The sequence below is a fragment of the Triticum dicoccoides genome, chromosome 2A (assembly GCF_002162155.2).
Source record: "Triticum dicoccoides isolate Atlit2015 ecotype Zavitan chromosome 2A, WEW_v2.0, whole genome shotgun sequence".
In the NCBI taxonomy this organism is placed as follows: domain Eukaryota; kingdom Viridiplantae; phylum Streptophyta; class Magnoliopsida; order Poales; family Poaceae; genus Triticum; species Triticum dicoccoides.
Genome location: NC_041382.1, coordinates 154,109,359 through 154,125,718, shown reverse-complemented (window position 1 = coordinate 154,125,718; position 16,360 = coordinate 154,109,359). Strand labels below are relative to the sequence as shown.

Below are 16,360 nucleotides of genomic sequence, written 5' to 3'. Positions count from 1 at the left end.
TTTTATCGCTCTCTGGTTAAAACTTAAAATTATTCTCGTGAGCGCATACTTTCTGTGTTTTTTTCAGCAAGATCAAATAACAATCATCCAAGAAGATCCTAAAGGCTTTACTTGGCACAAACACTAATTAAAACATAAAAACATAATCATAACAGAGTATAGATGATTTATTTATTACTAAACAGGAACAAAAAGCAAGGAACCAAAATAAAATTGGTTTGCCTCCCAACACGCGCTATCGTTTAACGCCCCTAGCTAGGCATAAAAGCAAGAATAGATCTAGGTATTGTCATGATAATGATAAGGAAAATCACGAAAAATCATCTCATACTCCCTACGTTTAGAAGCAAGTTTTCCTTATGGCAAGCAAAAGTAATCAAAATGGCTAAATTTAATGGGACAAAAGTCCCCAAGATCAAGCTCGGGAGGTATTGGTTCCTCCTTTGGCCCCTCATATTGCACAACCAACTCATCATTATAAGCATTCTTTTGGCAAAAAGTCATGAGCGTTTGTTCAAGGTAAAAACCAAACCCATTGTTCTGGATAGCAAAATTATCATTAAGTTCAGAAATCCTGTCAACTAGAACATCGGTAGGAACCTTTTTTCTAAGGTTTTCATTAAAAGCAACATGATCTAAAGATCGTAAGCGCGTTATGTCTTCTTGATAGAAAATATTTGCTTCTACGGGAGGACGGTCGGCATCCACCCTATAATGCACAAAAATTTCATTGGCCTCTTTTATTATAAATCTAAACTCATGAGCTAAAAAGATGGTAGCTGCTCACTTAACTGAAGAATGCTCAATACTAGAAAATTCTAGAAAAATCCTCCGTATGCAAGGATGCATGTGGATAAATTGTCTTTCAAGTTCAACCACGAGGAAAGATATAGCATCCGCAAGATTACTAGTTTTATGAAGAATAGACCCGCTCATGGTGGTCAAAGCACCGGCGCAAGTAAAGAAATCTTGAATAACTCCTTTTCCAATAATATTACCACTACCGATCCGAAAATTTCTAGTGTGTAAAATAGTAGGTTCTTTATGAGGATAATCAAAAGCATCAATGTCCCCCCCATCGTTACTATTATCCTTTTCAACGATAACCTCCCGAGTTTCAAACATGATGGCAACAAAACGTACTAAGAACGAACACCCAAAAGGCAAGCGGAAAGAGACGAATGGAAGAAGGGCGAATAGAAAAGAGGCGAATAAAATGGCAAGGGTGAAGTGGGGGAGAGGAAAACGAGAGGCAAATGGAAAATAATGTAATGCGAGGGATAAGCGTTTGTGATGGGTACTTGGTATCTTGACTTGGCATAGATTTCCCCGGCAACGGCGCTAGAAATCCTTCTTGCTACCTCTTGAGCATGTGTTGGTTTTCCCTTGAAGGGGAAAGGGTGATGCAACAAAGTAGCGTAAGTATTTCCCTCAGTTTTTGAGAACCAAGGTATCAATCCAATAGGAGACTACATGCAAGTCGCCTATTACCTACACAAACAAACAAGAACCTCGCAACCGACGCAATAAAGGGGTTGTCAATCCCTTCACGGTCACTTACGAAACTGAGATCTGATAGAGATAATAAGATAAATATTTTTGGTATTTTTGTTGTATAGATTGAAATTGCAAAATTAATAGTAAACTAGAATTGTAGAGAAGAAACTTATATGATGTAAAGTAGACCTGGGGGCCATAGGTTTCACTAGTGGCCTCCCTCAAGATAGCATGTATTACGATGGGTGAACAAATTACTGCCGAGCAATTGATAGAAAAGCACATAGTTATGATGATATCTAGGCATGATCATGAACATAGGTATCACGTCCGTGTCAAGTAGACCGAAACGATTCTGCATCTACTACTATTACTCCACACATCGACCGCTATCCAGCATGCATCTAGAGTATTAAGTTCAGAAGAACAGAGTAATGCATTAGGAAAGATGACATGATGTAGAGGGATAAACTCAAGCAATATGATATAAACCTCATCTTTTTATCCTCGATGGCAACAATACAATACGTGCCTTGCTGCCCCTGCTGTCATTGGGAAAGGACACCGCAAGATTGAACCCAAAGCTAAGCACTTCTCCCATTGCAAGAAAGATCAATCTAGTAGGATAAACCAAACTGATAATTCGAAGAGACTAGCAAAGATATCAAATCATGGATATAAGAATTCAGAGAAGAATCAAATATAGTTCATAGATAATCTTGATCATAAACCCACAATTCATCGGATCTCGACAAACACACCGCAAAAAGAATTACATTGAATAGATCTCCAAAAACATCAAGGAGAACTTTGCATTGAGATCCAAAGAGAGAGAAGAAGCCATCTAGCTAATAACTATGGACCCGAAGGTCTGTGGCAAACTACTCACACATCATTGGAGAGGCTATGGTGTTGATGTAGAAGCCCTCCGTGATCGAAAAGCCCTCCGGCAGATCGCCAGAAAATGTCCCCAGATGGGATCTCATGGGTACAGAAGGTTGCGGCAGTGGAAAAGTGGTTTTGTGGCTCCCCTGGATGTTTTTAGGGTATAAGAGTATATATAGGCGAAAGAAGTAGGTGGGTGGAGCTGCGAGGGGCCCACGAGGGTGCGGGGTGCGCCTGGCCCCCTTGGGTGCATAGCCCTACCTCGTGGCCGCCTTGCTACTTCCTTGACATCCACTCCAAGTCTCCTGGATTGCGTTTGTTCCAAAAAAGATCCCCGCGAAGGTTTCATTCCATTTGGATTCCGTTTGATATTCCTTTTCTGCGAAACACTTAGATAGGCAAAAAAATAATAATTTGCACTGGGCCTTCGGGTAATAGGTTAGTCCCAAAAATAATATAAAAGTGCATAATAAAGCCCATTAAACATCCAAACAGATAATATAATAGCATGGAACAATAAAAAAATATAGATACATTGGAGACGTATCAGCCACCGCCGCGCTCGCACTTTTGGCACTGCCGTTGGTTCCCGGGGCGCTCGACGCGGAAGTCCGTGCAGGCCAGGGGCCCTCCCTTGCACTGCACAAATCAGTCGAACATCACATCAATCAAGAAACCTGCACCTTGCTCGATCAGCCGAACGAACGAGGTGTATTTGAACCTCATACACTGGAGGCTTCAAGGGGCGGAGGCACAAGGAGCAGTGGAGCAAGATGAGGTCCATCGAGACCACATAGAGCTCCATCGTCGGGTCCTATTTCGTCTGCATGATCTCGCCCTCCTCGTGCACAACCCTCTGTTGCTTTATTAGGGCCAGGGCATTACAAAGCTTTATCGTCACATAATATTCATACTACTTCAAGGTGCATTAAATCAACACATGCAAGTATCAAAAGGAGAGTCACGACATGCATTGGTAAACGCAAATTATTGAAATATATCGAGTGCAGTGCTTTGATGTATTGCGTCAACTCGTACAAGACCGAGAATTTTGATTACTACGACACCCTCTCCCTCGTGGACTAAGCTTTGGTGGCTGCTCCTGCCTTTGGCTACATGACAGGTGGGCCACCCGCCTGTTGGGCCCACCTGTAATGCATGCATAGGCAGGAGCAGTAAGTCAATGAAGCTATGTCCCTCCCTCGCCCATGAGCGTGGTGGTTGGCTGGACTAGGAGAAGCTTTCATTTGCTACACGCTCCCCTCCCGCACGCGGTGGACATGAAGCAGTTCAATCAGTGTCAGATGGCCAGAAGCATACTGTAGTACTCCTCCACTGCAGTAATACTCCATCATTGTTTGACTTCCCGAAGAGGCGAAGAGCCAAGCGCAGCCCGGACGCTCATGTGGCAGTTTCATGTGTAGAGTAGTCTAGGATAGCGTGTACCGTGCCTGCAAGCTTAAAATCGTTGGGGTTGGCTCCATGCTTTTTTTGATTAAAATAATCTTCTGGCCCTACCTGTCATCCTGGCGATTGTAGTTTGCACGCTCATCTGGTCAAGACAGGAATATATATTTTGATTTATGGTGGGGTAAATGTTATAGGTTGCAGCAAATGGAGTATTCTACACTGCGGGTCTTTCAGCCAAGTTTAGAGGCAACCATGTGGGGCCAGTGCTATGATGTGTCGCGTCAACTCGTACAACGAGGAGAAGCTTGATTTTACTACTACACGCCTTCTCCCTCGCCCATGCGCGCGGTGGCTCACAAACGAGGACAGGCTTTTGCTTATACTAATACTACAACAAGCTATCCAACTAGTTGTGTATCACTACTCAGTTTTGCCATTAGAAGTTACAACTACTCAAAAATACCATCGACCCGTGAGATGCCTGCTCAAAAATGCAATTAGATATCTCAAAAATGCCATCGTTAAGTTAGATGTTTGCTCAAAAATGCCATTAGACATTGTGATTTTCACGTCAAACCCGTTGACCATGTTACATGACAACAATAAGCCGATTCTCACAATGATAAGTGTGGCCCCGCTTGTCAGGAGTAACCAAGCAAACAATTTTACAGGAAAATAAGAATGCTATTGGGATCAAGTAGGCCCCACACCTTATTTTAATGTAGTGAGATAGAGGGAGAGCTGGCATGTTGGTCCATCGGTATTCATGTCATTATAACATGGCAAAAGAGATTTGAGTCACAATAATGGTGTCCAGCACAACACACCCCTCAAATAAAACTAAGCACCCTAAAATTCGTTGACAAAACTAAGCACCCTAAAATTCTTTGACAACTGAACTGCTGGCTATATGATGTTGGCCATATATATTGTACGTATATAATATGAAGAAACGAGTGGTAATTGTAGTACTATACCAACTAAAAGATGAACTGTAAGAAATACTAGTATGTACATACTGAAGAGTTAAAGTAACAAGAAGAAACATAACATAGTTCTGCTGGGGGCTCAACACAACACACCCCTCAAATAAAACTAAGCACACCAGAAATTAAACTAAGCAACTAATCCAGTAGACACTGCATTAAAACCACCATGAGCAACGGCACTACCACCTTACTCGGAGTCCTCGTCCACGTCCTCGACTTTGTCCTTGTCCCTCTTCCTCTTGGCCGATACTTCTTTGCTTGAACCGCACACTTGGCTCTTGCTCTTCATCCAACCCTTGTAGATATTGAAACAAAGGTAGCCATCCATTGCAGCATAGTGGATGTGGTCTATATCTAGTACATTCCACTGCCATGCACGATGAAACGTGTGTGGAGGTTTCTTTAGTTTACCGTACGAAGGAAGAACCATGGCTCCTGCCAGGGTCAGCATTGAAGGCTTATCACGGGAAGACACCTGCCCATTATTCTGGAGGTCGAAGGGTTTGCCTAGAATGAGGCCTATCCGTTCCAGGACTCTTATGTCGTTCACAAAGTCTACAATATCGAATTTGACTCGGCCGCCCTTGAGAAACTTCTTAAATTCCTCCCACTCAATGTCGGCATGGCATATGTGGTAGACCAAGCATAAGTCATGCACGCAAACCTGGATCACGGCTGTCGGATCATGGGTTTTGGCAAAACCCTCAAGGTTTGAACACTGGGGTGCGCGCGGAGGTTTCCTCCCTATCGATCCATGCCCTAGCTCTCTAAGATCTCGCGGACGAACTCGACGAACTCGCAACACAGAAAGACACAAGATTTATACTGGTTCGGGCCACCGTTGTGGTGTAATACCCTACTCCAGTGTGGTGGTGGTGGATTACCTCTTGGGCTGATGATGAACAGTACAAGGGGAAGAACAGACTCCTGAGGTTGAGGTGTTCTTGTGCTTGGCGAACTTGTGTGAGTGATATGATCTTGGATCCGTTCTCGACCCGTCCATCCGTTAGTTGCCCCTACTATGGTGGCTAGTTCTACTTATATAGGCCCTGGTCCTCTCCCCAAATATTGAGTGGGAAGGGAGCCAACAACGGCCAGTTTGAAAGGGGACAACTAGTACAGCTTATCCTGACAAAAGTGGTCTTCACTTGCAAAAGGCTCTGGTGGTGACGCCGTCTTGGGCTCAATGGTGACCTCCATCTTGCTATCCTACTGGTCTTGGTCTCGTTGCACCGATATGGAAATCTTTCCTTGCCTCAGTACTCCGCGCCTGCGCTTACCCCCTTGGCACCAAAGAGGAAACAAGGATGTTGGTCATGCTGGCGCCCGCCAGGCGCCCGCCTGGTCTCGATCGTCATGGCTTACGTCACGATGATGTAGCGACCTGACCCGAATGGATCAAGTGCTCTATGCTCAGGTGTCATCCCTGGATCAGTAATGCTGACACCACACAGTACATCGAAGGATTTATAGCAGAGTGGCAATCACACACTTATTACATCGTTGTCTCAAAGAGAACTTATTACAATAAATATGGCTTAAGGCCATCTAATAACGATAACAGCGGAAGACTCGGAAGATAAATGGGTCCATCAACTCCAACGGCATCACTGAGTATAGAACCACGACCTAAAAGCACCTTACTCGTCGTCTGAAAAGTCTGCAACATGAAAGTTGCAGCCCGAAAACGGGTCAGCACATGGAATATGCTAGCAATGTAACACATAGAGAGTAATGGAATGAAACAGCTATACTATATGCATATATGGCTGGTGGAAAGCTCTATGGTTACAGTTTTGCGTAAAGCCAATTTTTCCCTACTGCAAAGGAATAAATTTATTTAACTATCATGGTAGTTGTTAAACATCGAGAATGGTTGACAGCATTCCGATCCCAATTAAGTGAACAATTAAACCCAACAATATTAATTAGAAGTAACATGATGAGATTCACATGATATTCAAGTACTAGATACTCAAGTTGTCCATAACCGGGGACACGGCTAATCAGGATTAGTTTGTACACTCTGCAGAGGTTTGCGCACTTTTCCCCACATGACTCGATCGCCTCCGTTTGTTTTCTCGCACTACATGGTGTTTCAGAAATGGATGACCGAGACATAGTCTTTCAGAAGCGCTAGCACCTTACATGTGGGGTAGACCGTACCACCTACAACCCCTACATCTGCTAGTCCACCCCGTAAGAGTTTGCACAACTTAGTCAACTATGCCAGAGCCCATAGTAGCATGTGGCTGCACACAGAAGTTTCTAGCATGAATTATCTTATGATCCCTTTGACCCTGGGTGGCGGTCCAAAATAAAACAGGCAAGTCCTGATAGACATCAGGTGCCTCAATCCACCCAGATGTGTGTTTAAGTGGCCACCTTAGATAAACCATTAAAAATTATCAACTCACATCTGTCATGGATATCACTCACCCAATCCACGTCTACTAGCATAGCATGGCATAATAAGCAAACGTAGAAGTAACTCCCAAAGGTTTCATAATAATACAGGTGATAGGTACTACCTCATCTACTTCCCATCCCACAATTTAATTAGATCCTAATCATGCAATGTGAGAGGATTGATCTAATGCAATAAAACATGGGTTGTAGAAAAGGTATGATCAAAGTGTTACTTGCCTTGCTGATGATCCGCGAGACCTAGGGTTTCGAAGTAACAGGCGGTGCAATCCGGTTGATCTATCGCAGACAAACAACAAGCACACAATAAGTACTCATCTAATGCACAGGTAAAACTCGAACAAGAGAACGAACCAGAAAATTCAACTTAAGAACTCCGGTTGCGAACAAAGAAACGGAAAACAAACGGCGGAAGAAAACAACTCGGTTCTAGCAAGTTAAATCTAGGTCAAATTTTACTGTAGCAAAAGCTTGTTCAAGTTGATTAGACGGAACGGCGGTTTCGAAACGAAACTCCAGGCGCTTGAATCACCTGATTCCGATAAACGAGCGAGAAGAAAGACTAGAACGAAGATCGGATCTGAGATCACGATCGCGGAATAAATCCGACGAAAAGAAAAAGAAGAACGATTAAACGAACGGGCGTCGTTAACCGGGAAAAGAAAATCGGTGATCACGTTCATTGAGACGAACGGTCCGAAAGAAGAACTAAAACAGATCTAGGGTTTTCGGAAGAGAAACCGAAAAAGAAAACCGGAAGAAAAGAAAAGAATCGAAGAGAAAACGGAACGGTTCTTTTAGGAAAAACCGGACCGAGGAAGAAAAAGAGAGGCGCGGCTACCTCGGGAGGCGGGCTCCAGGCGGCGGCGGTGGCTAAGGGCGGCGGCGGCGGCTTAGGTGCGGGGCGGCGCGGCTATGGCAGCGGCTTGGGGCTGCGCGCTGCTGCTTGCTGCGGCTTAGGAGGAGAGGGGTCTTGGGGTTTTGATGTGAGGAGAGGGGGGGGTTTGGGGTGTATTTATATAGGTGGGGGGGATTACTTGGGGTAGGGGGCAAGCAAAAGAGGGAAAACAAAACAAGGAAAAGGGCTAGCCTAGAGTCCTACTAGGACTCGGCTAAGAGGCGAGGTGGCGGCCTGGCGCCTGGCGCGCAGGGAGGCTGGGGCGGCGGCGGCTGGCTAGGCCTTGGCCCGGCTGGCCTGTAGGAGTTTTTTTTAAATGGTTACGCGCAGAAAAACAAAAGAAAGAAAATCTAAACGAACTCCAAAATTCCTAAAGTAAATTTTCCCCGACTCCTAAAAATGAGTCGAACAAAATGAACTTTACTCCGGGCCTAAAATGCAATTTTTGAAAACGCGCATTTTTTTCCTATCCAAATAAAAAGCAAACAAAACTCCGGCAAAACCAAAATTTGATTTATTTATTAAATCTTCATTTTCCTCAATTTTGGGAAAGTCATATTATTCCCTCTCTTATATTTTTGATATAGAAAATTTTTATTGAAGATGAAATAAATAAATCAAATGATCCTCTTTTCAAATTTGAGAAAGCTTTTAAATACGAAAATAACGAAATCTCCAACTCTCTCCGTGGGTCCTTGAGTTGCGTGAAATTTCTAGGATCAACCAAAATGCATGAAAATATGATATGCATGATGATCTAGTGTATAACATTCCAAATTGAAAATTTGGGATGTTACAAACCTACCCCCCTTAAGATGAATCTCGCCCTCGAGATTCGGGTTGGCTAGAAAATAGGTGAGGGTGGTCCTTGAGCAAATCTTCTTCTCTCTCCCAGGTGGCTTCATCCTGTGAATGGTGGTTCCACTGAACTTTACAAAACTTGATAACCTTGCTGTGAGTAACTCTGCTGGCAAAATCGAGAATCTTGACTGGCTTCTCCTCATACGTTAAGTCGTCCTTCAACAGAATCGCTTCGAGTGGCACGATATCTCTTAACGGTACCTCCGCCATCTCGGCGTGACATTTCTTCAGCTGGGAAACATGGAATACATCATGAACTCCTGACAGTCCCTCTGGTAATTCCAATTTATAAGCGACTTCTCCCATGCGTTGCAAAATCTTATACGGTCCAACGAAACGCGGTGCTAACTTTCCCTTAACTCCAAAGCGCTTAACTCCTCGAAGTGGGGATACTCGAAGATAAACCCTGTCTCCAGTTTCGTAAACTGTCTCCTTGCGTTTAGAACCTGCGTAGCTCTTCTGCCTGGACTGGGCTACCTTGAGCCTATCGCGAATCAACTTAACTTTCCATTCAGACTCCTTAATCAAATCCGGTCCAAAGAATTGACGATCTCCAACTTCGTCCCATGACAATGGTGTCCTGCACCTCCTTCCGTATAAAGCTTCGAAAGGTGCCATCTTCAAACTGGTTTGGTAACTGTTGTTATAAGAAAACTCCGCATACGGCAAGTTATCGTCCCAGCTAGATCCATAATCTAGTGCACAAGCTCTCAACATATCTTCCAGAATCTAATTGACTCTCTCGGTCTGTCCATCTGTCTGCAGATGAAAAGCTATGCTGAACTCTAGTCTGGTACCCAAAGTTTCATGCAACTGATTCCAAAAATTTGAGGTAAATTGGGTTCCTCTATCTGATACGATACTCCTCGGAACTCCATGCAAACAAATGATCCTAGCCATGTATATCTTCGCCAACTTAGCACTGGTGTAAGTGGTCTTAACTGGAATAAAATGTGCTACCTTCGTCAAATGATCAACTACTACCCATATCGAGTCATAGCCTGCTTTCGTCCTGGGTAGTCCTATGATAAAATCCATGCCTATCTTATCCCACTTCCATTCGGGTATCGGCAATGGTTGTAACAATCCTGCTGGCTTCTGATGCTCTGCCTTTACTCTCTGACATACGTCACAAACTGCTACATATGTTGCAATATCCTTCTTCATTCCGGTCCACCAGAATGTTTCCTTTAAATCCAAATACATCTTGGTATTCCCTGGGTGAATCGAATACGGTGAATCATGTGCCTCTTGCAAAATCAACTTCCTGATCTCCGGGTCATTTGGCACATAAACACGGTCTTCAAACCATAGGGTGTCGTGCTCATCCTCACGAAATCCCTTTGCTTTTCCTTTGCTCATTCTCTCTTTTATAGAAGCAATCTCCTTGTCAGATTTCTGAGCTTCTCTGATTTTATCCATCAATGTTGACTAAATCTCCAATGCTGCTACATAGCCTCTCGGAACTATTTCCAAACATAGCTCACGAAGGCTTTCTGCTAACTCCTTGGGTATTTTCCCCGTCATTAGAGTATTGACATGGCTCTTACGGCTCAATGCGTCAGCTACTACATTAGCTTTTCCGGGATGGTAATGCAATCTCATGTCATAATCCTTGATGAGCTCCAACCATCTCCTTTGTCTAAGGTTCAACTCCTTCTGCGTGAAAATGTACTTCAAGCTCTTGTGATCCGTGTACACCTCACAATGATTTCCAATGAGGAAATGTCTCCATGTTTTCCAATGCATGCACTACGGCTGCTAACTCCAAATCATGCGTGGCGTAATTCAACTCATGAGGCTTCAGTTGCCGTGAAGCATACGAAATAACTCTTCCTTCCTGCATAAGCACTACTCCAAGTCCTCGACGTGAAGCGTCGCAATACACCTCATAATCTTTGGTCTGATCTGGCAAAATCAATACTGGTGAGGTGACCAAACATTTCTTCAACTCCTGGAAACTAGCCTCGCACTCCTCAGTCCATTTGAACTTAGTATCCTTCTTTAACAACTCCGTCATAGGCTTCGCAATCTTTGAGAAATTCTCAATAAATCTTCGATAGTATCCTGCGAGTCCAAGAAAACTCCGGATCTCTCCAACTGTCGTTGGTGATTCCCATTCGGTTACGGTCTCAACCTTTGTGGGGTCAACTGCTATACCTTCTCCGGATATAACGTGTCCGAGGAATCCAACTTCCTTCAACCAAAACTCACATTTGCTGAATTTGGCGTATAACTGATGTTCCCTTAGTTTTCTCCAAAACCAAATGCAAATGTTCCTTATGCTCCTCTTCATTCTTTGAATAAACCAGGATGTCATCAATGAACACTACGATGAACTTATCCAAAAACTCCATAAACACTTTGTTCATCAGGTTCATAAAATAGGCAGGTGCGTTAGTTAATCCAAATGACATAACAGTATATTCATACAGTCCATATCTTGTGGTGAATGCTGTCTTAGGTATGTCCTGCTCTCGAATCTTCAATTGATGGTACCCTGATTGCAAATCTATCTTGGAAAACACTTTAGCTCCTTGCAACCGATCAAACAGATCGTTGATCATTGGCAGTGGGTATTTGTTCTTGATGGTTACTTCATTCAATCCCCGATAATCTACAACCATCCTTAATGATCCATCCTTCTTTTCCACTAGAAGTACGGGTGATCCCCAAGGCGAAGAACTTGGGTGAATGTAACCTTTATCCAATAACTCCTTAATCTGATTCTTAATTTCCACCAAATCCTTTGCTGGCATCTGGTACGGTCGCTTCGATATTGGGCCTGTACCTGGCAATAACTCAATCAAAAACTCAATGTCTCTATCCGGTGGCATGCCTGGTAATTCCTCAGGAAATACATCAGGAAAATCCTTTACCACTGGTACTTCTTCTTGCACAACTCCTGTTAAAGAATTTGCTTGTGTCATGTTTGGCACATGCCGGGATACATACTTGATCCTTCGTCCTTCTGGTGTGGTAAGAAAAAATGACTTACTAGCACACTCAATATTCCCTTCATACTTTGATAACCAATCCATGCCTAATATCACATCCAATCCTTTAGATTCCAGTACTATTAGGTCTGAGGGAAACACATAGTTATCAATCCTTAATGGTAACCGATCACACCATCGTCTAGCCATATACTCCGCTCCTGGTGAGCTTACTAACATGGGTGACCTAAGGGCTTGGGTTGGCAGGTTATATTTATCCACAAATCCCCTTGATATGTATGAATGTGATGCACCAGTATCAAAGAGAACGAGTGCAGTAAATGACTTAACCAAAAACTTACCGATTACTGCATCGGGCTGATCTTCAACCTCCTCCACATTAAAGTGGTTCACCTGTCCCCTATTGAAAGGGTTGGGCTTCTTCCCTGAGCTTCCATTGCCATTTCCATTCTGGCCTTCGGGACATTCATTGGCATAATGTCCGGTCTTGGAACACTTGAAACAGGTGACTTGACTCAGATCTCTCTTGGTTGGGGTCGATGGGGTGGTCCGGTTCTGGCCGTTGCTTCCTCCATTCCCATTACCATTCTTGTGGCCATTATGGTTGTGCGAGCTACCTCCTCCATGGGTATGCTAAAACTGAAATCCCGGTTTAGGGGTAAAACGGGGCTTCTGCTGGGCTCCAGAGTTATACTTCCCCTGTCCATACTTCCTCTTACGGTTCTCAATCTGCTGTTGCTTTCCTTCAATCATGATGGCACGATCTACCAACTCCTGGTAGTTGTTGAAACTCGCTACCATCAACTTCATGCTTAGTTCATCATTCAGTTCTTCCAGAAACTTCTCCTGCTTAGCTGCATCCGTAGCAACGTCATCCGGGGCATAACGTGCTAACTTGCTGAAATCGTCAATGTACCGGCCAACTGTCCTTCCTCCTTGGCGTAAGTTGCGAAACTCATGCTTCTTCATGGCCATAGCTCCTGCTGAAACATGGGCAGTGCGGAAAGCTTGCTGAAACTGATCCCATGTGATAGTGTCAACTGGGTAAGTGGCTGTGAAATTCTCCCACCATGCTGCCGCGGGTCCGTCAAGCTGGTGAGCGGCAAACTTCACTTTCTCACCATCCGTGCATCCTGCAGTGGTCAACTCCCTTCCTATCTTGCGGAGCCAATCGTCTGCTACTATCGGCTCGGTGCTACTGGAAAACACCGGCGGATTCAGCCTAAGGAAACGGGCTAAGTGGTCAACAGGTGGTGGTGGTGGGTTGTTGTTGTTGTTCTGCTGGTTCTAGACTAACATCTGCATCAATTGATTCTGTTGCTGGATCAACTGAGTGAGCTCCGGTGGGAATCCATTGTCACGTCTCGGAGGCATCTGAGGGTTAGAAAAGACGAGAATTAAGAATAGAGTGAGGTCTAAAGGGAAAACACTACCCCAATGCACATGAGCAAATGCACACAAAATCACTTCATTCAATCAAACAAGGGCTTAGAAACGGTCTAACTATCGCAAAAGTGCTCGAACTATTGTGTTTACAGGGGGGAATGCTACTACTATCTGGTGGTCATCTAGAAATTTGAACCGGTGGAAGACTCCATGATATCTGCTCCAGCTACGTCTTCAAAGTCGGGTTCACTTGGATCCGAATCGGTGTCGTCGATGATGATGTAGTTGTCCGGACATGCGACGTACATGTCTTCCTTCCTGGATGCTAACTTCCCCTTGAGTTCTTCAATCTCCTGCTTAAGATCGCCATTGTGTCTCGCTAGAGCTACGATCTCGTCCATGTAGTCCTTGCGTGTAGACTTCAGTTCTCCTTCTAGCTCGATAATCCTTGCCTTCGCATTCTTCAACTCTATCATATCATTGCACATCTGATTCTCGTGGCGTCGAATGTGCTGGCTTAAATCCTGGATGAATGATGCAATGGATCTATCCTTCTTGGTGCTGACTAACTCCCATTGTTCATCTCGGCGTCCACAAATCTGGTAGATAGTGTCGTTGAGGTCTTCTTGGTAAACTTCTCCAATGCGTCCTATGGTGATATGGGCTGCCATGCTCTTTCCCAGACTCCAGGTTGGTGCATTGAAAACACTATCTATAGGCTTCGTGATTGGCGCGAATGTTCTTCCCGGAACGTGAGCTTGAATCTTCCAGCGCTCCTCTTCAGGCAGAGTGGCGTTGAAGGTTCCCGTGAAGCTTGGTAGTCCAATGTTCAGGTACTTGGTGACTTCCTTCAGGTGAAATCCAAAAGGTGTGCCTTCATCCGGTTGAGCGTACTTAATCTTCACGTTCGTCATCCTAAAAGAGTAGAAGAGATGAGGAGTTAGAAAATGAGAAGAGAATGGTAATCTATGATTTTAACTTAGTGGTCGTGTCCTACAGTCATCGTGTGCTCTGATACCATCTCTGTAGCGACCCGACCCGAATGGATCAAGTGCTCTGTGCTCTGGTGTCATCCCTGGATCAGTAATGCTGACACCACACAGTACATCGAAGGATTTATAGCAGAGTGGCAATCACACACTTATTACATTGTTGTCTCAAAGAGAACTTATTACAATAAATATGGCTTAAGGCCATCTAATAACGATAACAGCGGAAGACTCGGAAGATAAATGGGTCCATCAACTCCAATGGCATCACTAAGTATAGAACCACGACCTAAAAGCACCTTACTCGTCGTCTGAAAAGTCTGCAACATGAAAGTTGCAGCCCGAAAACGGGTCAGCACATGGAATATGCTGGCAATGTAACACATAGAGAGTAATGGAATGAAACAGCTATACTATATGCATATATGGCTGGTGGAAAGCTCTATGGTTACAGTTTTGCGTAAAGCCAATTTTTCCCTACTGCAAAGGAATAAATTTATTTAACTATCATGGTAGTTGTTAAACATCGAGAATGGTTGACAGCATTCCGATCCCAATTAAGTGAACAATTAAACCCAACAATATTAATTAGAAGTAACATGATGAGATTCACATGATATTCAAGTACTAGATACTCAAGTTGTCCATAACCGGGGACACGGCTAATCATGATTAGTTTGTACACTCTGAAGAGGTTTGCGCACTTTTCCCCACATGACTCGATCGCCTCCGTTTGTTTTCTTGCACTACATGGTGTTTGAGAAACAGATGACCGAGACATAGTCTTTCAGAAGCGCTAGCACCTTACATGTGGGGTAGACCGTACCACCTACAACCCCTACATCTGCTAGTCCACCCCGTAAGAGTTCGCACAACTTAGTCAACTATGCCAGAGCCCATAGTAGCATGTGGCTGCACAGGGAAGTTTCTAGCATGAATTATCTTATGATCCCTTTGAGCCTGGGTGGCGGTCCAAAATAAAACAGGCAAGTCATGATAGACATTAGGTGCCTCAATCCACCCAGATGTGTGTTTAAGTGGCCACCTTAGATAAACCATTAAAAATTATCAACTCACATCTGTCATGGATATCACTCACCCAATCCACGTCTACTAGCATAGCATGGCATAATAAGCAAACGTAGAAGTAACTCCCAAAGGTTTCATAATAATACAGGTGATAGGTACTACCTCATCTACTTCCCATCCCACAATTTAATTAGATCCTAATCATGCAATGTGAGAGGATTGATCTAATGCAATAAAACATGGGTTGTAGAAAAGGTATGATCAAAGTGTTACTTGCCTTGCTGATGATCCGCGAGACCTAGGGTTTCGAAGTAACAGGCGGCGCAATCCGGGTGATCTATCGCAGACAAACAACAAGCACACAATAAGTACTCATCTAATGCACAGGTAAAACTCGAACAAGAGAACGAACCAGAAAATTCAACTTAAGAACTCCGGCTGCAAACAAAGAAACGGAAAACAAACGGCGGAAGAAAACAACTCGGTTCTAGCAAGTTAAATCTAGGTCAAATTTTACTGTAGCAAAAGCTTGTTCAAGTTGATTAGACGGAACGGCGGTTTCAAAACGAAACTCCAGGCACTTGAATCACCTGATTCCGATAAACGAGCGAGAAGAAAGACTAGAACGAAGATCGGATCTGAGATCACGATCGCGGAATAAATCCGACGAAAAGAAAAAGAAGAACGATTAAATGAACGGGCGTCATTAACCGGGAAAAGAAAATCGGTGATCACGTTCGTTGAGACGAACGGTCCGAAAGAAGAACGAAAACCGATCTAGGGTTTTCGGAAGAGAAACCGAAAAAGAAAACCGGAAGAAAAGAAAAGAATCGGAGAGAAAACGGAACGGTTCTTTTAGGAAAAACCGGACCGAGCAAGAAAAAGAGAGGCGCGGCTACCTCGGGAGGCGGGCTCCAGGCGGCGGCGGCTAAGGGCGGCGGCGGCGGCTTAGGCGCAGGGCGGTGTTGGCTATGGCGGCGGCTTGGGGCTGCGCGCTGCTGCTTGCTGCGGCTTAGGAGGAGAGGGGGCTTG

General features: G+C 44.2%; 1 pseudogene; it reads right to left on the bottom strand.

The window, feature by feature from the left end:
- The window catches only part of LOC119357754, a 205,997-nt pseudogene that overhangs the window by 25,808 nt on the left and 163,829 nt on the right, over nt 1–16,360 (bottom strand).